General features: G+C 40.1%; 1 pseudogene; it reads left to right on the top strand.

Annotated features, from left to right (window-relative positions):
- The first annotated feature begins 471 nt into the window (after positions 1–471).
- LOC102423540 lies at positions 472–14,888 on the top strand (annotated as a pseudogene).
- The last annotated feature ends 9,230 nt before the right edge of the window (positions 14,889–24,118 follow it).

The raw sequence follows: 24,118 nt of genomic DNA, 5'->3' as shown, positions 1-24,118 counted from the left end.
GATTGGAGCAGAGAGAAAGGGCAGCTCCAGCAATCATGCTGATCAAAATAACATGGAAATGTCTTATAAAATTAAAAAGCTAAAACAAACTTTAGCTCTTAAATGATTCTAATATTTTTTCAACTAAGGGCTTGCATAACCAGACAACCTCTGCTACTGCTGTAATCTCTTCCAGAGTGCTGGCTCTGCCACAGAGGCTGTGCCATCTTAAAGGGGAGAGCTTCTGTGACTGGGAGTCCAGCCTCACCTCCATTCAGCGTGCTCTCAGATATCACCCGGGATCCTACAGACACTCAGCCAGAGACCTGCTGCCTCAGCTGCTGACCCACGGACACCGGGACTCCAGCCACCCCAGCTGAGGGCTTCCGTGAGTTCGGAGGGCACTCCCTTCCCCCCAGCCAGAAGCTTTAGCCCCAGGCACCATGACTATGCATGCGAACAGCCGAGCCTTACAGAGCAGCCCTGGGAACTATGACCACTCCAGCAGCCATGCAAGCAGCTGCCACCCACAACTGCCAGAGGAGTAGCCACTGCCCGCAACTGCACAAGAAGCAGCTGCCACCCGTGACCACCCAACGAGCAGCTGCTACCCGCGACCGCCCGAGGAGCAGCCTCCCTGTGGGCAGCTGCTGCCTGCAACCTCCCAAGGAACAGCTGCCCCGAAACTGCGTGAGGAGCAGCCGCCCCATGAGCAGCCACTGTCCTGTGACCGCACAAGGAGTGGCTGGCCCATGACCACCTGAGGAGCAGCACCACCCATGACCATGCAACCCGCTACCAAACTCACAACTTCAGCCACAGGCCCCACGCCACTCGATACCTAGATCCTTTGGTGAGAGCAAAAATGGAGAGACAGAAGAACAACATCCAAAGGAAAGAAAAGGAGAAAGCAGCAGAAAAGGAATTAAATGAAATGGAAGCATGAAATATGCCAGAAAAAGAATTCAGAATAAGGGTCATACAGTTCATAAATCGGATAGATGAGAAAATCAACAACCTATGTCAGAATCAGGAGGAAATAAAGAGTGATATAGCTACAATAAAAAACAATATGGAAGCTTTCAACAGTAGACCAGGAGAAGGGGAGAACTGAATTAGCGAATCAGAAGACAGGGAAGCAAAACACACCCAATCTGAACTGCACTTGGAGGAAAAAATCAAAACACATGAGGAGAGCCCAAGGGAGCTTGGGACAACATGAAATCAAGTAACATACATATAATAGGGGTGCCAGAAAACTTCCCTGATTTGGGAAAGAAAAATGTCATACAAGCACAGAGCGTCCCAAACAAGATGAACCCCAAAAGACCTACACCAAGACATGTTGTAATTACAATGGCAAACATTAACAACAAAGAGAGAATCTTAAAGGCTGCAAGAGAGAGAGAGAAAGTTACCTACAAGAGATCTCCCATTAGATTATCACATTATTTCTCAACAGAAACACACCAGGCCAGAAAGGAATGAAAGAAAGTATACAAAGTGATGCAAAGTAAGGGACTGAATCCAAGAATACTCTACCCAGCAAGGGTATCATTCAAAATTGAAGGGGAAATTAAGAGCTTCAAAGACAAAAAAAGCTAAGGGAGTTTTATCACTACCAAGCCAGCAATGCAAGAAATGCTAAAAAAACAAACAAACAAACAAAAAAAACCTGTTGTAAAAAGAAGAAGAAAAAAAGGAGGAAGAAGGAACAAAGACACTAAAAATAAAAATGGATACAAACAAGTACCTATCAATAATAACTTTCAATATAAATGGCTTAAATGCTCCAATCAAAAGACATTGAGTGGCTGAATAGATAAGAAAACATGACCCATATATATGCTGTCTACAAGAAACCCACTCAGAACAAGAGACTCACACAGACTGAAAGTGAAGGGATGGAAAAATATCTCTCAGGTAAATGGAAATGAAAAAAAAAACTGGGGTTGCAATACTTAAAATCTTATATCTGACAAAATAGACCTCACAGTGAAGGTCATAACAAGAGATAAGGAAGGCCACTTCATAATACTAAAGGAATTGATACAATAAGAGGATATAACCTTGGTAAACATATATGCACCCAATGCAGGAGCACCCAAATACATGAAAAAACTCCTCAAAGATATCAAGGAAGAGATCGATAACAATGCAATCATAGTAGGAGACTTTAATACCCCACTGACATCACTGGATAAATCCTCTAGACAAAAAATTAGCCAAGAAACAGAAATCCTAAATAACTCACTAGATGAGATGGACTTAATTGACATCTTCAGAACATTTCACCCCAAAGCTACAGAATATACGTTCTTCTCAAGTGCACATGGGACATTTTCAAAGATAGACCACATATTGGGTCACAGGCAAAGTCTCTCCAAATTCTAAAAGATTGAAATCATATCAAGCATCTTCTCAGACCACAATGGCATAATATTAGAAATCAACTACAATAAAAACAATAAAAAAATTCAAACACTTAGAGGCTGAATAGCATGCTATTGAATAATGATTAGCTTACCAAAGAAATCAAAGAAGAAATTAAAAACATCCTGAAACAAATGACAATGAAAAGACAACAATCCAAAACCTATGGGACACAGTGAAAGCAGTCCTGAGAGGGAAGTTCATAGCACTACAGGCCTACCTCAAAAAACAAGAAAAACTGGTAACAAATTATCTAACTATACAACTTAAAGAATTAGAAAGAGAGCAACAAGAGGGAAGGAGGCAATAAAATTCAGAGTAGAAATAAGTGAAATAAAGACAAAAAAAAACAAACAACATTACAAAAGATCAATGAAACCCAGAGCTGGTTCTTTGAAAGGATAAACAAGATTAATGAACCTCTAGCCAGGCTCACTAAGAAGCAAAGATAGAGGACCCAAATAAACAAAATCAGAAATGAAAGAGGCGAAATAACAACAGACTTCACAGAAATACAAAAGATTGTAAATATATATATATATATATATATATATATATATATATATATATATATTATGAGCAACTCTACTCCAACAAACTAAACAATCTAGAGGAAATTGACATATTCCTAGAAAAAAGCAACCTTCCAAAACTCAATCAAGAAGAATAAAAAGATCTCAACAGGCCAATAACAAAGGAGGAAATTGAAGCAGTCATCAAAAAGCTTCCAGCAAACAAAAGCCTGGAGCCAGACAGCTTTACAGGAGAGTTTTATCAAACATTCAAAGAACTAAAAGCTATCCTTCTCAGACTATTACAAATAGATCAAGAGGAAGGCATACTCCCAAGCTCTTTCTATGAAACCAGCATTACCCTAATATCAAAACCAGATAAAGACACTACAAAGAAAGATAATTACAGGCCAATATCCCTGATAAACATAGATGCTAAAATCCTCAACAAAATTCTAGCAAATCGGATCCAGCATTACATTAGCAAGATCATATACCATGACCAAGTGGGATTTATTCCAGGGATGCAAGGATGGTACAATATCCACAAGTCAATAAACGTGATACATCACATAAACTAACAGAGACAAAAATCACATAATCATATCAGTTGATGCAGAAAAAGCATTTGACAAAATCCAACACCCTTTCCTGATAAAAACTCTCAGCAAGGTGGGAATAGAGGGATCATACCTCAACATAATAAAAGCCTTATGTGACAAACCTACAGCCAACATCATACTCAATGGGCATATACTAAAACCATTTCCCCTGAGAACAGGAACAAGATAGGAATGCCCACTCTCACCACTCTTGTTCAACATAGTACTGGAAGTGTTAGCCATAGCCATCAGACAAAAAGAAATAAAAGGCATCCAAATTGGAAAAGAAGAAGTAAAATTGTCATTATTCGCAGATGACATGATATTGTACATAGAAAACCGTAAAGACTCCATCAAAAAATGACTAGAACTAATAGATGAATTTGCCAATGTAGCAAGATAAAAAATTAACACCCAGAAATCTATGGGTTTTCTATACACCAATAATGAACTCACAGAAAGAGAAACAAAAAACAAAAAACAAAAAACAAAATCCCATTTACCATTGCAACAAAAAAATTAAGATACCTAGGAGTAAATTTAACTAAGGAGGTAAAAGACCTGTACTCGGAAAATTACAGGATGCTGGTAAAAGAAATAGAGGAAGACATAAACAAATGGAAGAACATACAGTATTCATGTATTGGTAGAATCAACATCATTAAAATGTCCATACTACCCAAAGTGATCTACAGATTCAATGCAATCCCCATTAAAATACCAATGGCATACCTCAAAGACCTAGAACAAATTCTCCAAAAATTCATTTGGAATAAAAAAAGACCCCGAATAGCTGCAGCGATCCTGAGAAAGAACAAAGTAGGTGGGATCTCAATACCAGATATCAAACTGTATTACAAAGCCACTGTTCTCAAAACTGCCTGGTACTGGCACAAGAACAGACATATAGATCAATGGAATAGAATAGAGAGCCCAGAAATCGGCCCGAACCTATATGCTCAATTAATATTTGACAAAGGAGGCAAGAGCATACAACGGAGTCAAGACAGTCTCTTCAATAAATGGTGTTGGGAAAATTGGACAGATACATGTAAAAAACATGAAACTAGATCACCAACTTACACCATACACAAAAATAAACTCAAAATGGATAAAGAACTTAAACGTAAAACGGGAAACCATAAAAACCCTAGAAGAAGCTATAGGCAGCAAAATAGCAGACATTTGTTATAGCAATATCTTTACCGATATAGCTCCTAGTCCATGGACGGCAAACTGTGGCTCGCGAGCCACATGTGGCTCTTTGGCCCCTTGAGTGTGGCTCTTCGTAAGCCTTAGGAGTACCCTAATTAAGTTAATAACAATGTACCGACCTATATAGTTTAAGTTGAAAAAATTTGTCTCTCAAAAGAAATTTCAATTGTTGTACTGTTGATATTTGGCTCTGTTGATTAACGAGTTTGCCAACCACTGTCCTAGGGCAATGGAAACTAAGAAGAAAATAAACAAATGGGACTACATCAAAATAAAAAGCTTCTGCACAGCAAAAGAAACCATCAACAAAACAACAAGAAAGCCCACTGCATGGGAGAACGTATTTGCCAATGCTATCTCAGATAAGGGTTTAATCTCCAAGATTTATAAGGAACTCATACAACTAACAAAAGGAAGATAAACAATCCAATCAAAAAATGGGCAAAGGACCTAAATAGACCCTTTTCCAAGGAAGACATAGAGAAGGCCGAGAGACATATGAAAACATGCTCAAAGCCACTAATCATCTGATAGATGCAAATCAAAATGACAATGAGGTGCCATCTCACACCTGTCAGAATGGCTATCATCAACAAATCAACAAACAACAAGTGCTGGAGAGGATGTGGAGAAAAAGGAACCCTCCTTCACTGCTGGTAGGATGCAGAATGGGCAGCCACTGTGGAAGACAGTATGGAGTTTCCTCAAAGAATTAAAAATGGAACTCCCATTTGACCCAGTAATCCCACTTCTAGGGATATATCCCAAGAAACCAGACACAACAATCAGAAAGGATATACGCACCCCTATGTTCATAGCAGCACAATCTACAATAGCTAAGATTTAGAAACAGCTGAAGTGCCCATCAGCAGATGAGTGGATTAGAAAACTGGTACATCTACACAATGGAATACTACGCTGCTGTAAAAAAGGATTGCAACATGTTACCATTTGCAACAGCATGGATAGACCTGGAGAGCATTATGCTAAGCGAAATAAGCCAGTCAGAGAAAGATAAATATCACATGATCTCACTCATTTGTGGAATATAATGAACAATATAAACTGATGAACAAAAATAGAACCAGAGTCATAGAAGCATGGGACAGACTATCCAACCTATGAGAGAAGGCAGTAAATGAGGGGGTAAGAGATCAACCAAAGGACTTGTATGCATTCATATGAGCATAACCAATGGACACAGATTGGGGTGGGGGAGTGCAGGAGAGTGAGGGCATGTGCTGGGGGGGGGGTAGGGCTGGCTGGAGAGAGGTTAATGGGGGAAAAAGAAGACTATGTAATACTTTAAACAATAAAGAATTTAAATTTTAATTAAAAAAGGCCTCACTCTTACAGGCCAAAATTTTAATATGAAAACAGACCATATCATAGAATTAGGGCAGAATTCAGGTTTCTGGGGATATCAGGAAAATTTGGGGCCAAGATGATCAATGAAAAACTTTGGAAAGTTCCTAAACCATCCATATCTGAAGAAATACTCAAAATAAGTTCACCAGTTTTATGAAACTCAGCTAGGAAAGGAAGGGTGATAGGGTGAAAAAAATATATTAATTCATCAACATTTGAAAGACAAGAGAAGTCTGTTGCTATAGACTGAATTTTCATGTGTCCCCAAAATCCATATTTTGAAATCCTAACCCTCAATGTAATAGTATTAGGAGGTGAGGGCTTTAGGATGTGATTAGATCATGAGGTTGAGCCCCCATGAGTGGGATTAGTGCTCTTACAAAAGAGACCCCAGAGAGTTCCCTCTGCCTCCTCCTCCATGAGAGCCCATAGCAAAAAGCAGCCACCTATGAGCCAAGAAGTGCATTCTGACCAGACACCATACCCGCCAGCATTTTGACCTTGGAACTTCCAGCCTTCAGAACTATGAGAAATAAATGTTTGTTGTTTAAGCTACCAAATCTGTGGTTTTTTTGTTATACCAGCCCAAATGGACTAGACATCAGATATGAGAAACTAGCTAAAGATTAATTCAAGATTGTGAAATTAAACATCCCATATGGAAAAGCTGTGCAATCAGTCAAGTAACCAAAATGCCCCTTTTCAGCTTTCCTCTTTGAAGATTCTTCCACTGATGACCTGATGCTATAAAGAAAATGTAAATTTTCTTTACAACCAAATTTTTAGTTAATAGAACCTAATAAAAACAAAATGTTTACTTAATAGAATCTGGTTGGATACATTCCTGTCTTTTCTTTTTGCATTCCTTTCTTAATGAGAAAGACTTTTAAAAAGTCTATTCTACTTTGGTAGATAAGGTATCGATTCAATCAGTAAAGCTCTGAAGACCACCAAGGCTGCAAGGGCTGAAAGTGTTGTCAGCTATTGAACAGACACTGGAGCCACGGAGCAGACTGCTCCTTGGAACAACATGAAGATGCTCAGGGTCACCTTCCAGCCGCCTCCTATATGGGTCCCTCCAAGTGTCTGTCTGATTTCTCAGTGTGAAATAGAGGAGCGAAATCTTTAAAACTGTAAAGAATCTCTAGCTTGCCAAAGATTTTATGTTAAAGGAACAATTTATATAACCACTGAATTAAAAGTGAGCTTTGGAATTACGTTTTTGAGACTCTTTCTTGATTATAAAAATAGTACATACTCAATATAAAAAATTTTAAAAATGCAAAAACATATAAAAATGAAAATAAAATTAAAGAAACTCTCAAATATAATGTACAATATGATGACTATTTTTAACAGTGTTTTATGATATGTTTGAAAGTTGTTAAAGAAAATAGGTCCTAAAAGTTATCATCATAGGGGAAAAATTTTTTTTGTATCTATATGAGATGATGGATATAGTAACTAAACTTATTGTGGTAATCATTTCACAATATATGAAAGACATTATGCTCTACACCTAAACTTACACAGTGCTGAATGTCAATTATATCTCAACAAAACTGGGGGGCAGGGGGTAATCTGGTAAAAAAGAATAACTTTAATTTTACCATTCAGAGTTAAGTACACTAAAAATTGTTTTATAACTTTCTAGCATTTTAGCTCTGAAGATCTACCTATTTTTTTAAAATATATTTTATTGATTTTTTTTTTTACAGAGAGGAAGGGAGAGGAATAGAGAGTTAGAAACATCGATGACAGAGAAACATTGATCAGCTGCCTCCTGCACACCCCCCACTGGGGATGTGCCCGCAACCAAGGTACATGCCCTTGACCAGAATCGAACCCGGCCCGGGACCCTTCAGTCCGCAGGCTGACGCTCTATCCACTGAGCCAAACCGGTGCTGGCAGATCTACCTATTTTTAAAATTGGAATCATACCATATGAAACATATGATATTCTGTTTTCTTCTTTATTTACTAGTATATCTTCTATTTTCCCATATCAGTAAATACTTTTCAAAACATGATTTTTAATCACCACACATTACTCTATCATGTAGATGTACCATAATTTAATTATTGTCCTAACCATTAACCATTTTCTTTACAACCATTTCTCTACTAAATATTGTACTGAATATCCTTATGTATAAATCTCTTTTCTGCATCTCTAATAATTTCTATCTAATTTGTTCACAGAATTGGACTTGCTGAGTCAATTATAAATATTCCAAGGATCATAAGGAATTACAATGGAAATTATAAAACATTTTGAACTGAATAGTATTGAAAACCTATCAGAGTTTGTGGGTTTCAGTTAAAGCCTTACCTAGAGGGAAGTTTATCTCTTAATAAATAAATCAGTAAAGAAGAAAAACTGAAACCAATTTATCTAAGTAACTATTGCAAAGTTACTTAAAGTTTTTTAAAACTGGAAATAAGCAAGAAAAAATAATAATAAAAACAAGAAAAGGTATTATTGATTTTTTTTTTAAATGATAGTCTCATTGTTTTTTTTAATATATTTTATTGATTTTTTACAGAGAGGAAGGGAGAGAGATAGAGAGTTAGAAACATCGATGAGAGAGAAACATCGACCAGCTGCCTCCTGCACATCTCCCACTGGGGATGTGCCCGCAACCCAGGTACATGCCCTTGACCGGAATCGAACCTGGGACCTTTCAGTCCGCAGGCTGACGCTCTATCCACTGAGCCAAACCGGTTTCGGCGAAAAGGTATTATTGAAATGAACATACAGACAGAGGAGCAACAAAGAAAAAAGTTGGTTCTTTCAGTAGATGAATAGCACGGACCAGAAGTAAGAAAACTTTTCTCTAAAGAGCCAAATAAATTTCGTTTAGACTTGCAGGCCTATGGTCTCTGTGCGACTCTTTATCTGGCCTTGTGGTGTGAAAGTAGCCATAGACAATAAACGAATAGGTGTGACTGTGTCCCTATAACATTTCATTTATAAAAACAGGCAAAGGGTTTGGCCCAAGGCCAGCCTTGAAAAGATCTCTCTAGTAAGATGGGCAAAACATGTCTGTAAGAGAGAGAAAAAGAAGAGAAAGTGGAACAAAGGCAACACAAACAACTAAATTAGGAATGAAAAAGGAAATATCATTACACTAGAAACATCCTACATTAGAAACATCAGAAGAGGTTATTACAAACAACTTTAGGCTTATTAATTGAAAATTTTAGATGAAATGGACACTAAGGAAACTCAACTTACCAAAACCAAATAGAAACTCCAAAAGGAATAAATCAATGAAAATCCTAGATCCAGAAGAATTCAACAGTCACTTCCATCAAGTATTTAAGGAATAAATTATATCAAATTGAAAAATTCTGTAAAGTATTAAAAGAGGGAATACCTCCCAACTCAGTTTATGAGGAAAACATAACATTGAAACCAAAACTTGCCAAGAATATTACAATAAAGGAAAATTATATTTACATATACACAAAAATCTTACACAACATTTTAACAAATCAAATCCAACAATGTACAGAAAATGTTAACTCATCATGACCGATTTAGGTTTAGTGGTGGGGTGGGAGCAAGTTTGATTTAATATTCACAAACCAATACAAACCAATACCCTGAGCAAAGCAGGTTTGAACTGCGCAAATCCACTTATATGCTGTTTTTTGCTCCATAAAAATGTAGTCCACCCTCCTCACATCTAAAATGATATTTTCAATGGCGGTCGGGAATCCTCGACCCGGAGGGCTTACTATATGCATTGTCTTCTGCCATTTTTTGGAAGGGATTAAGCACCCAAATCCAAAGAATTTAGTGTCCTGTGGAGTCCTGGAACCAATCCCCTGCGGATACTGAGCGAGGACTACATGTAGGTGCAGGCTGGACTCTCGCGTTGGCCCATGCTCCCACGCCAGATCACAACCTGCCTCTAGGACAGCAGGGCTGCTATCCCCCTGTTTTCCCCAGCCGCCTCTGGTGGAGACAATGACCAGCTGTGCTGTTGGCAGAGTGCTCAGTGTCCACTGTCATACCTAGGGAACTGGGCTGCCCGCACACTACCTTCAGCTGAAAGTGCTGAAGTTGACCGTGGTCTGGGCCCCCTCACAGGGGCAGCCTGTTGCTCTTGCACGCCTGGGAGGCATTTCCGTAGAATTCAGCACCTGAGGAGCGGGGCCTACTGTGCAGCTTGGGAGGAGCAGCCCAGTGACTAATCTGCAGAAGCCTTCTGTGGCTCCTAAACCACCGAAATGTGCAGTTGCTGAGCCAAGAGGAGCAGGCTTCTGTCACCGACTCTAAGCGACTTCTGGATTCTGGGGCACCCCACCTACTGCTGGACTTCAGACCTCAAGTAGAAGTGGAGGCAAACCTGTCTTTTGCCTCTGCCCTATCCATCCCTCTGAAACGTTTGTAATGGAGGGATGCAGGAAGACTGGAAACTCCTAGGGGAAGTAAACCAGGAAGGGAAGTGAGACACACAGAGAGTGATCCTCTTCTTTTCATTTACTTTATTTGAAAACTGGGCACAGACTCCCAGAAATCCATGAAAGATCCTGCAATCCTTAAGAGCAATCCAAGAGTTGGACTCTGACAGTTTAGGATGTTGTGAGGGGCCTCATGGGTTGGGCTGCCCAAACTGAACCATCCTGCAGTCCTGAGAGGGCTGGTATAGTCTGACCTGAGAAAGATGTGGATTGCCATTTTACCTCAAAGATATAAGTGTTAGGTCTGTGAAATATGCCTTTGGTATTTTAATGGGGATTGCATTGAATCTATAGATTGCTTTGGGTAGTATGGACATTTTAGTACTGTTGATCCTATCAATCCATGAACATGGTATATCCTTCACTTGTTTATGTCTTCCTCTATCTCTTGTTTCAACGTCTTGTAGTTTTCCAAGTACAGGTCTTTTACCTCTTTAGTTAAGTTTATTCCTAGGTATCTTAATTTTTTGTTGCAATAATAAATAGGTTTGTTTCTTTAGTTTCTCTTTCTATGAGTTCATTATTGGCATATAAAAATGCCATATATTTCTGGGTATTAATTTTGTATTCTGCTACATTGTCAAATTCGTTTATTAGGTCTAGTAGTTTTTTGGTGGAGCCTTAGGGTTTTCAATGAACAGTATCATGTCTCTGCAAATAATGACAGTTTTACTTCTTCTTTTCCAATTTGGATACCTTTTATTTCTTCTTCTTTTCTGATCACTATGGCTAGCACTTCCAATTCTATGTCGAACAGGAATGGTGAAAGTGGGCATCCCTGTCTTGTTCCTGTTCTTAGGGGAAATGGTTTTAGCCCATTGAGTATGATGTTGGCTGTAGGTTTGTCATACAAGGCTTTTACTATGTTGAGGTATGATCCCTCTATTCCCACCTTGCTGAGGGTTTTTATCAAGAAAGGGTGTTGGATTTTGTCAAATGCTTTTTGGCATTAATTGATATGATCATGTGGTTTTGTCTTTCAATTTGTTTATGTGATGTATTACATTAATTGATTTGCAGATATTGTACCAGCCTTGCATCCCTGGAATAAATCCCACTTGGTATGGTGTATGAACATTTTAATGTATTGATGGATGCGATTTGCTAATATTTTATGAGGATTTTAGCATCTATATTTATCAGGGATATTGGCCTGTAATTATCTTTCTTTGTAGTGTCTTTATCTGGTTTTGGGATTCGGGTAATCCTGGCTTCATTGGAAGAGCTTGGAAGTGTTGCTTCCTCTTGAATTTTTTTGAATAGTCTGAGGAGGATTGGTGTTAGTTTTTCTTTGAATGTTTGGTAAAACTCCCTTGTGAAGCCATCTGGACCAGGGCTTTTGTTTGTTAGACCTAACTCTCCAAAAATTTATATGGAATAAAAGAAGACGCCAAATAGCTGCAGCAATCCTGAGAAAGAACAAAGTTGGAGGGATCACAATACCAGATATCATGTTACATTACCAAGCCACTGTTCTCAAAACTGCTTGGTACTGGCACAAGAACAGACATATAGACCAATGGAACAGAATAGAGAACCCAGAGATTGACCCAAGCCATTATGTTCAATTAATATTTGACAAAAGAAAGCAAGAGCATACGATGGAGTCAAGAAAGTTTCTTCAATAAATGGTGCTGGGAAAATTAGACAGGTACATGCAAAAGAATGAAACTGGACCACCAACTTACACCATACACAAAAATAAACTCAAAATGGATAAAAGATTTAAACATAAGATGGGAAACCATAAAATCTTAAAAGAATCCATAGGCAGCAAGTATCAGACATATCTTGTAGCAATATGTTTATGGACACATATCCTAGGACAATGGAAACTAAGGAAAAAATAAACAAATAGGACTACATCAAAATAAAAAGCTTCTTGGAGGTTAATGGGGGGGGGATAAGGACACATTTGTAATACCTTAACTAATAAAGAATTAAAAAATAAATAAATAAAAAATAAAAATAAAAAGCTTCTGCACCACTAAAGAAACCGTCAACAAAACAACAAGAAAGCCCACTGCATGGGAGAACATACTTGCCAATGTTACATCTGATAAGAGTTTAATCTCCAAACTTTATTGGGAACTCATACAACTTAACAAAAGGAAGATAAACAATCCAATCTAAAAAAAAAAATGGGCAAAGGACCTAAGTAGACACTTTTCAAAAGCAGATATACAGAAGGCCAAGAGACATATGAAAAAATGCTCAAGGTCATTAATCATCTGAGAGATGCAAATCAAAACTACATCTCACAGTTGTCAGAATGGCTATCATCAACAAATCAATAAACAACAAGTGCTGGAGAGGATGTGGAGAAAAAGGAACCCTCGGGCACTGCTGGTGGAATGCAGACTGGTGCAGCCATTGTGGAAAACAGTATGGAGTTTCCTCAAAAAATTAAAAATGGAACTCCCATTTGACCCAGTAATCCCACTTCTAGGTATATATCCCAAGAAACCAGAAACACCAGTCAGAAAGGATATATGAACCCCTATGTTCATAGCAGCACAATTTACAATAGCTAAGATTTAGAAACAGCCGAAGTGCCCATCAGCAGATGAGTGGATTAAAAAACAGTGGTACACCTACACAATGGAATACGACGCTGATGTAAAAATGAAAGACCTCCTACCATTTGCAACAGCATGGATGGACCTGGAGAACATTATGTTAAGTGAAATAAGCCAGTTGGAGAAAGATAAATGTCACATGCTCTCACTCATTTGTGGAATATAATGAACAACATAAACTGATGAACTAAAATAGATCTAGAGACATAGAAGCATGGAACAGACCATCAAGCCTCGAAGGGAAAGCAAAGGGAGGTAAGAGATCAACCATTCTATATAATAGAAGGCTAATAGGCAAATCGACCAATGGCAGAATGACCAGTTGCTATGACACGCACTGCGGTTGCCAACAGCCCATTTGGTCCCCCCCACTCCTGGTTCAGGCGTTGAACGTCTGCCTATCCCCACTGCTGCTAGGTCTCCGAGGGGGCCAAGGCCCTCCAGAGGGTGAGCTTTGCCCACATCTACAGCGCCCTGGACCAGACGGCCCGCAGGATCAACCTGGCCAAGTTCACCCAGGGCAAGTGCTCCACCCTCATCGTGACTGACCTGGCAGCCCAGGGCCTGGACATCCCGCTAGTGGACAACATCATCAACTTTAGCTTCCCAGACAAGGGCAAGCTCTTCCTGCACCACGTGAGCCAAGTGGCACAGCCTACTCCTGATGGCCCCAGATGAGTTCCCCTACCTGCTGGACCTGCACCTGTTCCTGGGCCATGCCCTCACCCTTCCCCGCCCCCAGGAGGAGCCCTCAGGTGTGGACTGTATGCAGGGCTTGGTGCCACAGAGCATGAAGGACCACGAGGATTGCGGCCTGCGGAACACCCTGGAGGCGTCACTGGAGCTGCAGGGCCTGAGCCGCGTAGTAGACAACGCCCAGCAGCAATGCTTGTACTCGTGGCCGGTGCCCTCACCAGAGTCCATCAAACGGCCCAAGGAGTTAGACCTCGCAAGGCTGTGCCTGCACCCCTCTTCAGCTCGAGCTTCAAGGAGGAGGAGCTGCAGCAGCTGAGGCTGCTGGAAAGCATCAAGCAGAACTGCTCATGGGTGACCATCTTTGAGAGCAACATCTCCAGAAGGGACCTGAGCAGCCAAGTGATGCAGGCCAAGCAGCAGAAGGACTGCAAAGCCATCACCAGCTTCCAGCAGGGCCAGCAGGAGTGGCAGGAAGGCCTGGCTGGCCCTGCCCCGAGCTGCCCAGCACAGCAGGCAGAGCAGCCTGGAAAAGAGGAGGAGGAGGAAGAGGCGGGAGAGCACATGGAGGACGTCTTCACAGAGGTCGTGGGCCAGAAATGGCAGCAGCCAGGACCTGAGTGGGGAGCCAAGAGGTGGAAGGAGGAGGCCCAGCTGCTGGACCAGGATTTCTATGTCCCCTATGGGCCCAAGGACCTCAACAGTGAATGGGGCCTGAGCATTCGTGGGGACAGGGCGCCTTTGAGCAGCAAGTGGCTGGCATTGTCCTGGACCTGATGGGGGACAAGTCCCAGAACCTGACCAGGGGCCGGCAGCAGCTCAAGTGGGACCAGAAGAAGAAGCGGTTTGTGAGACAGTCAGGACAGGAGGACAAGAAGAAGATCAAGACAGGAATTGGTCGCTACATCAGCAGCTTCTACAAGCAGAACCTCTACCAGAAGTGGAAGCAGAAACAGAAAATCGCCATATGCTCAATGCCTGAGCCCCAGCGGGCCACCAGCAGTCGGCCCTGTCAGGGCGCTGTTTTGGCTTGATCCAGTCTGGGCATGTACAGGAGGCAACCAATGTATGTGTCTTTCTCACATCTATGTTTCTCTCTCTGTCTCGTCTTCCCTTCTACTCTGAAAATCAATGAAAAATGTCCTCAGGTGAGGATTAACAAAAACACCCAAAATATGCATACATACACACATATACAAAAATACATGAATATTGGGAGGCTGGGGGGCTGGGCCCACAGGTGCATGAATTTCGTGCACCAGGCCTCTAATGTAAGCATAACCAAAGGACACTGACAGTAGGAGGGTGGGGCATGTGCTGGGGAGGGGGGGGGGGGAGCCACCAGGGAGAGGTCAATGGGGAAAAAGGAGACATATGTATTACTTTCAACAATAAAGAATTTAAATCTTAAAAAAAGAAGATATACATGGTTTTGTTTGTTTTTTCAGTAATGTAGACAAGAGCCATTGATTCTACAATATGTAAATACATGAATTTATTTTTTAAGGGACTTTTGACTGCAATTTATTGGGTGATTTTACTTATTAACTGGTTATAATACTATTTCTGAGTTCCTGGTATTCAGCACTTGGTGAGTGTCTTGAGCTTGTAACTTAAAATATAAGTGAAAAAATTTTTTATTTTAAAGTGCAGGTCATATACTCACCCTGCTTATTTCCACCTCCCCCAATTAAAAAGAAAATAAAAAAAAGAAACACCTATAAATTATTTTGTTCCTGGAATTGAGGTAAACTTAGTCTTGCCATACATTCTTTTGGTCTGATTTCTACTTCAAATGATATGGCTTACAGAAATAGTGGTCTAAGATGTAAGTTGTTTTAATTACCTGGGAAGTGGTCATTCTGTTAAACATTTTAAATTTTTATTAAAGTGAGATATTTTTACAAGTTAACAAGAAAGGAAACCACCTTTGTAGTCTGTCAGTCTCCCTTACAAATTGCTGATATTTTCTTGAAGTTAGCTTCAGGATCACATATAACATTTTCTAACTGTAAACTATGGTTTGGGTTGCTTTGGAATCTTAAAGTCCAAGTTCCAAACCCCACCCCACCACCTACACCTTTAATTTACCTTTTTAATTTTGGTTTAATATATTTTATTCCAGCATTAAGCAGTGTAAAATTTGGATGTGTTTATGTTTTTTTATTTACTAAGTATTTTCATGAAATGACAGGTACTCTGCCGAGATTACAAAATGTGCAACAAAATTAAAAGTAGAAATCAGGTAATTTAGTGTACATCAGTGTCCAATTAAAGAACCAATGCTTTGTCTTGTCAAAAGGGGTGCCTGTTCTCTCCTGCTGATTGTTGCACAGAGGCCCATTATTGTCAGATATTTTATAGTGGAGGCAGAAATGACAGGTATAAATGGAAAAATCTTTGTATCTCTAGTGACAAATTGAGGTGAGGGGGTTAAAACTATTGTGGGCCAGATAAAGCCACTCTGAGCCATATATACAGGTTGTCTCAAAAAAGGTATACACACTAAAATTTATTTTTAAAAAAATGTATTTTATTGATTTTTTACAGAGAGGAAGGGAGAGGGATAGAGAGTTAGAAACATCCATGAGAGAGAAACATCCATCAGCTGCCTCCTGCACACCCCCCACTGGGGATGTGCCCGCAACCAAGGTACATGCCCTTGACCGGAATTGAACCTGGGACCCTTCAGTCCGTAGGCCGACACTCTACCCACTGAGCCAAACTGGTTAGGGCACTAAAGTGTATTTTAATAAACATTGTCTGTATAGTGTGTGTGCATATTTTTGTTAGCAAATGGTTTTTGTTGTATGAGAGGATTTTGAATTTCTACATCAGTTGAGATAATCATATTTTTTTTTTTACTTTTGAATTGACATTAATTTTTGTAGGTTAGTACCTTTCTTTATTGTTCTAAGAATGTTTGTCTACTCTAAGATCATGAAGATGTTGTCCAATGTTCTAGGAACTTTCTGATGTTATCTTTCACATTTAGATCTATAATTCATAGAGAAGTGATTTTTGTATGGGAGGGGTGAACAGGAGTCAAGTTTTATATTCTACTTTCCCAGCATCATTTATCTGACCACTAAGCTAACTGAGCAGAGAGTACAGTGGCCACAAATTACAAAATATATAGACCTTATGAAATTAGCTCAGAAAAGTGATGAAACAAATACACAAACATCATCAATAACAAATAGCAGCAAGAAGTGGAAGGCAGATCTACTGGCAACAAGTTTTTATTAGTCTATTAAAGTTTTTGTTGTTCTTTCATTTTTGAAGAATAATTTTACAGGGTAAAAAATTCTAGGTTGTTGTTTCTTAGTCTCTCAACTCTATTTCACTCCACTCACTTCTTTCTTGCATGGTTACTGAGGAGAAATCAGATGTAATTCTTATCTTTGCTTCTCTGTAAGTAAGATATATTTTCCCTCTGGCTTCTTTCAAAACTTTTTCTTTATCTTTGATTTTCTTTAGTATGAAAATGATATGCCTTGTAATTCATTGTTTAATATGAAAGTTCAAATACAAAATTATTTAAAATAACTATAGCTAGAATAATTTAATGGATACACAATATAAAATATGTGAATTGTAATATCAATAACATAAAATATAGTGGGGGGAAGTAAAAGTACAGAGTTTTTGTATATAATTGAAGTTATGATTTTAAAACAGACTCTTATAACATCTTAAATATAGGATAGTTTATGTAAGCCTCATGAGAACCACAAAGAAAAAACCTTTAGCAGATACCTAAAAGATAAAGAGAAAGAAATAAAAGCATATCACTACAAAAAAAATCATCAAATTACAAAGGAAGACAGTAAGAGAGGAAGAAAGGAACTACGAGTGTCAAAAAACAATTAACAAAATGGCAACCATAAATTTTCACTTATCGATAATTACTTTAAATGAAAATATGTTAAATTTCCCAACCTAAAATCTTAGAGTGGCTCAATATTCTGCCTATAAGAGACACACTTTAGCATTAAGCACACACATAGGACGAGGGTAAATGAATGGAAAAAGATAATCCATACAAATGGTAACCAATAAAAGCAGGGGTAGCTACACTTATATCAAACAAAACAGACTTTAAACTAAAGACTATAACAAAAGATAAAGATCATCATTATATATGATATGCATACATATACACATATACAAAAATACATGAATATTGGGGGGTTGGGGGGTAGGGACCCACAGATGCACGAGGAGATGAACTATCTATACACAAAAGGTATAAAACATTGATGAAAAAAAATTGAAGACGACACCACAAAATGGAAAGATATTTCATGTTCATGAATTGGAAAAATTAATACTGTTAAAATGTCCACACTACCCAAAGCTAACTACAGAAATAGAAATAATCCTAAATTTGTACTGAACAAATAAATCAAATAATGGAAGAAAACTTGAGACAAGAAGAATAAAGTTGAAGGCATCACATTTCTGACTTCAAAATGTACAAAAGCTACAGTAATCAAAACAATCTGGTGCTGGGAAAAAATGGATGTACAGACCAATGCAACAGAATAGGGAGCTCAGAAATAAATCTGATTGATTTTCAAGCAGGGTGCCAAGGACACACTATGGGGAAAGGGTAGTCTCTTCAGTAAATGATCATGGGGAAACTGCATATCTACGTCCAGAAGAATTAAATTGGACCCTTACCCCACACAATATACAAAAATTAATTCTAAATGTATTAAAGACTTAAATGTACTAGGTGTACCGGTTAATAATGGCGGATTTTGTAATCAAAGAAAACACAATAATTTCAAGAGAAACAGCAAAAGTGCTTTATTCAAAATAATGTACATCGCTAGCTACACCTTTCCCCATCTTTCAGGTAATTTGTGGATACCGTCCCAATAGAACTTCTCTTGTTTTGAGGCAAACCATTCAGAGACCCAATTTTCCACTTCTTCGTATGTTTTGAAGTACTGTTCAGAAAGTGCGTGTGCCATCGATTGGAACAACTGGTAATCTGAAGGAGCAAGGTCTGGTGAATACAGTGGGTGGGTTAATACTTCCAAGGCAAGATCTTTTAATGTGTCTTTAACTGGTTTTGAAGTGTGTGATGGTGTGTCATCATGAAGCAAAATTACTTTGCTGTGTCTTCTGGCCCATTCTGCTCGTTTTATGATCAAAGCCTGGTTCAAATTGATTATTTGTTGTCGGTATCGATCAGTATTAATGGTTTCACCTGGTTTTAGAAGCTCATAATACACCACACCTTCCTGATCCCACCAAATGCAGAGCATTGTCTTCTTTCCCACTTGGCCTTGCAGTGGATGTTGAGGGTTGACCTGGATCAACCCATGATTTTGTGCATTTGGGATTCTCAAAATAAATCCACTTTTCATTGCCAGTCACAATTCGATGCAAAAAAGACTTTCTTTGGTGCCGTTGAAGCAACATTTTACTGATGACTTTTTGGTTTTCCATTTGTCTTTCGTTCAGTTAATGTGGCACCCATTTTCCTTCCTTTAAAATCTTTCCCATTGCTTGTAAATTATCTGAAATTGTTTGCTAAGCAACGTGTAATCTTTCTGCAAGTTGTTTTTGAGTTTAACACACATCTTCATTCAATAATGTTTGTAATTGTTGGTTTTCAAACTTTTTTGGTTGACCTGGACATTCTTTGTCTTTCACATCGAAATCATCACTTTTAAAGCATTTAAACCAGCGTTCACAAGTATCTTGAGATGGAGCATGTTCACCATAAGCTTCCTGAAGTATATGATAACTTTTTCTTCAAAATAAAGTAATGAATTAAAACTTCTCGCAAATGCTTTTTTTGGCATGAAATTCAACATTTTTAAGTGTAAAAATATCTATGATGTTAACACCTTCAGCAAATTTGACATATGAAGTTTTGAAGCTTGCTGTCAATACAACAAAATAGCATACATATCAAATCACATATATATCAACATATGTGTAACTCCATCTATTAAAAAAATCTGCATTATTAACTGGCACACCCAGTAAAATCTGGAACTGTAAAATTACTAGAAGAAAACAGAAAAAAATATTCACATTGGTCTGGACAATGAGCTTTTGTATATTACCCTAAAAGCACAAAGAACAAAAGCAAAAATAGGTAGGTGAGATTGCATCAATCTAAAATGCTTCTTCACCTCAAAGAAAACAATCTACAGAGCCCATGTGCTGGTTCTGGTGGTACTCAGAAGCATGATTCCCAGCCACGATGGGATGGTGGATATTTTCCAGCAGTGTAGGTTTTCTTTATTTCTTTATTATTTATTAATTTGAGAGAGAGAGAGAAACATCCATTGGCTGCCTCCTGCACACACCCTGACCAACGTGGGAGATGGAACCCAGCAACCCAGATACATCAAACCCCTGACCCTTGGATGCACAGTCCAACACTCTAACTGCTGAGAAACATGGACCAAGGCTATGGTCAATTGATTTTTTTTAAATTTTTATTTTGCAAAAACTCTACACCACTTTATTTCAGCCTTTATCCAAAAATGTAAAAAGTGTTTAAAATGTGTAGCCCTGAGCTTCTGATGCTGAGCTTCAATCTCAAAGGCAAGTAGAGAGAGAGGGCCAGGACAGTTGAGAGTTCTGCCCACTCCTGGAGAAAAGGGAAGCCCCAGGCAGAGTATAAAATTAGAAGAACATCAGGGCCATCTGAAGAATGAGACCCCCTTTCTCCTAGCACCAGCCCAAGACCCCCCACCCCTTCTCTTCAATGAAGAATTCATTTAAAATTCTCAATACTTAAAAGTGGTGCATGGCATGTATGACAGGCAGCTAGCTGACCAAGGAGGGCTAAGGCCTGCAACTCTGCTTGTTGGTAGGCAGGATGGGGCACAATTCAGCTTCCTGCTCCTCCTCACTCCCCTCTCTTCGCTCTTTTGCTTACAGTAACAATCTGGTGCCGCCTAGTGATCCGCACAGGTCCAGAACCTGACTTCAGACGGAAGGTTACAGGAGGTTGAGCAGAACAACTTGAGGTTTGCCACAGGGACTGCAGTCTCCTGGTGGTCATGGTCCCGGGCCCCCTACCACATTACACTCATCTTTGGTGCCCTCGGTGAGGCAGAGCATGGTCAAAGCCAGCACGTGATCCTCATCATCCTCTTCCTCTACCTTGAAGGTGAAAGGGCGGGTGTGGCTGAAGAGTTCACAGGCGAAGAAAAAAACTGTCCATAGTGACCGGAGCTGGGGCCTGCAGCCCCAGGACACCCCCGCCTGGCTGGGAATTCCTGACTCAAAAAACGCTAAAGTGGAGGCGCAGCGGGATCCGTGCTGCAAGGTAGCCAATGGATTTTGACGAGGGTGCCAAGACCATTCAATATGACAAAAACGTGTCTTCAAGAAATGATGCTGGGACAACTAGCTATACATATGCAAAAGGATGGAGTTGTACCTCTATGTCACACCATGTATTTATTTAAAATAAATTTACTTAAACATAATTTACTCAAAATAAATTAATGACTTAAATATAAGAGTAGAAAATTGGGTTACGTTTTCATGAATTAGGAAATAGTTTTCTAGATATGACACTAAAGAACAAGCAACCAAAGAAAAAATACAATCCTTTGAGTTTCTTCAAAATAAAAACTTAGGTCCATCACAATTCCCCCTAGTTAAGATCGGGAAACCCCTTAAGCCCCCCCCGTGGATGAATGATTTGGAAACCTTGGGTACACCTCCTCGATGGAAATCTATGCCGCGGTAAGAAAGAGGGAACTCTTCCCTTTTGCACCGGCATGGATGGACCGGGAGAGCATTATGCTAAGTGAAATAAGCCATCAATGAAGGAAAAATCCCCCTTGATCTCCCTCTTTCATGGATAATAGAGCCCATTATAACCTTTTGAACAATAATAGATACAGAGGCAGAGCTGCCTCACACAGATTGTCAAACTGCAGCGGGAAGCCCGGGGAGGGTTGGGGGGCAGGAGGGAGGGGGGTAAGAGATCAACCGAAGGGCTTGTATGCATGCATATGAGCATAACCAATGGACATAAGACACTGGGGGGTAGGGGAAGCTGGGGTATTGTCAAGGGCGGGGGGGGGGGGGGAAGGACACATATATAATACCCTTTTTAAGCAATAAAAAAAATTTTAAAAAATAAAAAAAATAAAATAAAAAAATAAAGAAAAAAATGTTAATGGAAAAAAAAACAAAAACAAAAAAAAACTTATGTGCATCAAAGGACACTATCACAAAACTGCAGAGACAAATCACAAGATTGGATAGAATATGTGCAACTCATGTGTCTGATCAGTCTAGTATCCAAAATATAACAAGAATCATTACACATCAACAATAAAAAGACAGGCCAATTTAAAAATGAGAAAGGATCTGAATAAACATTCCTACAAAGAAAATATACAAATGGCCAAAAAGCACATGAAAAGGTGCTCAATAGGAAAACGTAAGTCAGTGAAATACTACTTCACATCCCTAGAATGGCTATAATAAGAAAACAGGGACAAATAACAAGTGTTGATCAGAACACAGAGAAGTTGTAATGCTCATCATTGCTGGTAAGAGTGTAAAACAGTGCAGCTGCTTTGGAAAAAAGTTTGGAAGTTCCCCAAAATATTAAATAGAGTTGCAAGATGACTCAGTATTTCCATTCCTAAGTATATACCTAAAAGGACTAAAAACATATGTCACATAAAAAAATATGAATCAGTGTTCATAGAAGTATTATTCCTACTAGCTATAAGGTGGACTCAAATGTACATCAACTGATAAATGGGTAAACAAAAGTGGTATATCCATACAATGGAATATTATTTAACCATAAAAAGGAATGAAATACAGATACATCTTACAAAATAGATGAATTGTGTTTTATTGATCTTAGAGAGACAGGAACATGGATTTGTTGTTCCACTTAGCTATGCATTCTTTGGTTGATTTTTGTATGTCTCCTGACCAGGGAAATGAACCCGCTACCTTGGTGTATCAGAATGACACTCTAACCAACTGAGCTACCTGGCAGAACCAAAATAGAAAAAGTTTGAAAATAGGTTGATAAGTGTTAAAAGTTAGAGACATAATGCCACATCTACACTAATAAAAGAGAAACATGGTAATTAGTGTACGACCGCTACCCTTCCCATTGGCTAATCAGCATATCCTTATGCAAATTAACTGTCAGCCAAGATGGCGGCCGGCAGCCATGCACTGAAGCGAGCAGGGAGGCTTGCTTGCTCCAGTGACGGCGAACTCCAACGTTCCCTGCCTGCCGCTGCTGGCCTCTCAGCTGCAACTCTAAGCAACTATGTACTATGTTGCAAATAAGAAGCTAAACAAAACCCCAGAAACCGGCTTTCAGTCAGCCTGCCTGCCAGCCTGACCGAAACATTGTATCAATGTTTTCAGCAGCGAGGCCTCAGAGCTAAAGCTGGCCCAGAATAAAAAAAGAAAAAAGAAAAAAAGGAGCAGTTGGGAGCTTCAGTAACCCACTTCCGGAAAACAGCCCTCAGCCCCTCACCCAGACTGGCCAGGCACCCCAGTGGGGACCCCCACCCTGATCGAGGACACCTTTCAGGGCAAACCAGCCAGCCCCTACCCATGCACCAGGCCTCTATCCTATATAGTAAAAGGGTAATATGCCTCCCGGCACTGGGATCAGCGGAGCAGCGAGGCTCCTGGCACCGGGATCAGCGTGACAGGGGGCAGCGCCCAAACCCCCTGATCAGCCCTACTCTGTGCCTGATAGGGGGGAGCTCCCCAATTCCCTGATTGCCCTGCGGCTCTGTGTGTGACAGGGGGTGGGGCCACAACCTCTCTATCCGCCCTGCTCTGTTCGTGACAGGGGAAGGCACCCCAACCCCCTGATCAGCCCTGCTCTGTGCCTGATAAGGGGGAGCTCCCCAATCCCCTGATTGCCCTGCGGCTCTGTGTTTGACAGGGTGCGGTGCACCAACCCCCTGATCAGCCTTGCTCTGTGTGTGACAGGGTGCAGCGCCCCAACCCGCCCCCCCCCACTGGCCCTGCTCTGTGTGTGACAGGGTAGAGCCATAACCTCCCCATTGGCCCTGTCCTGAGTGTGACAGGGTGCAGCGCCCCAACCCCCTGATCCGCCCTGCTCTGTGTGTGACAGGGTACGGAGCCCCAACCCCCCTGATGGGCCCTGCTCTGTGAGTGACAGGGGGCAGCGCCCCAACCCCCTGATCGGCCCTGCTCTGTTCGTGACAGGGGGTGGCACCGCAACCTCCCCATCAACCCTGCCTTGAGTGTGACAGGG

This window comes from Myotis lucifugus, unplaced genomic scaffold, assembly GCF_000147115.1.
Source record: "Myotis lucifugus unplaced genomic scaffold, Myoluc2.0 scaffold_7, whole genome shotgun sequence".
NCBI classification, from domain to species: Eukaryota; Metazoa; Chordata; class Mammalia; order Chiroptera; family Vespertilionidae; genus Myotis; species Myotis lucifugus.
This window is presented reverse-complemented; position numbering and strand designations above follow the sequence as displayed.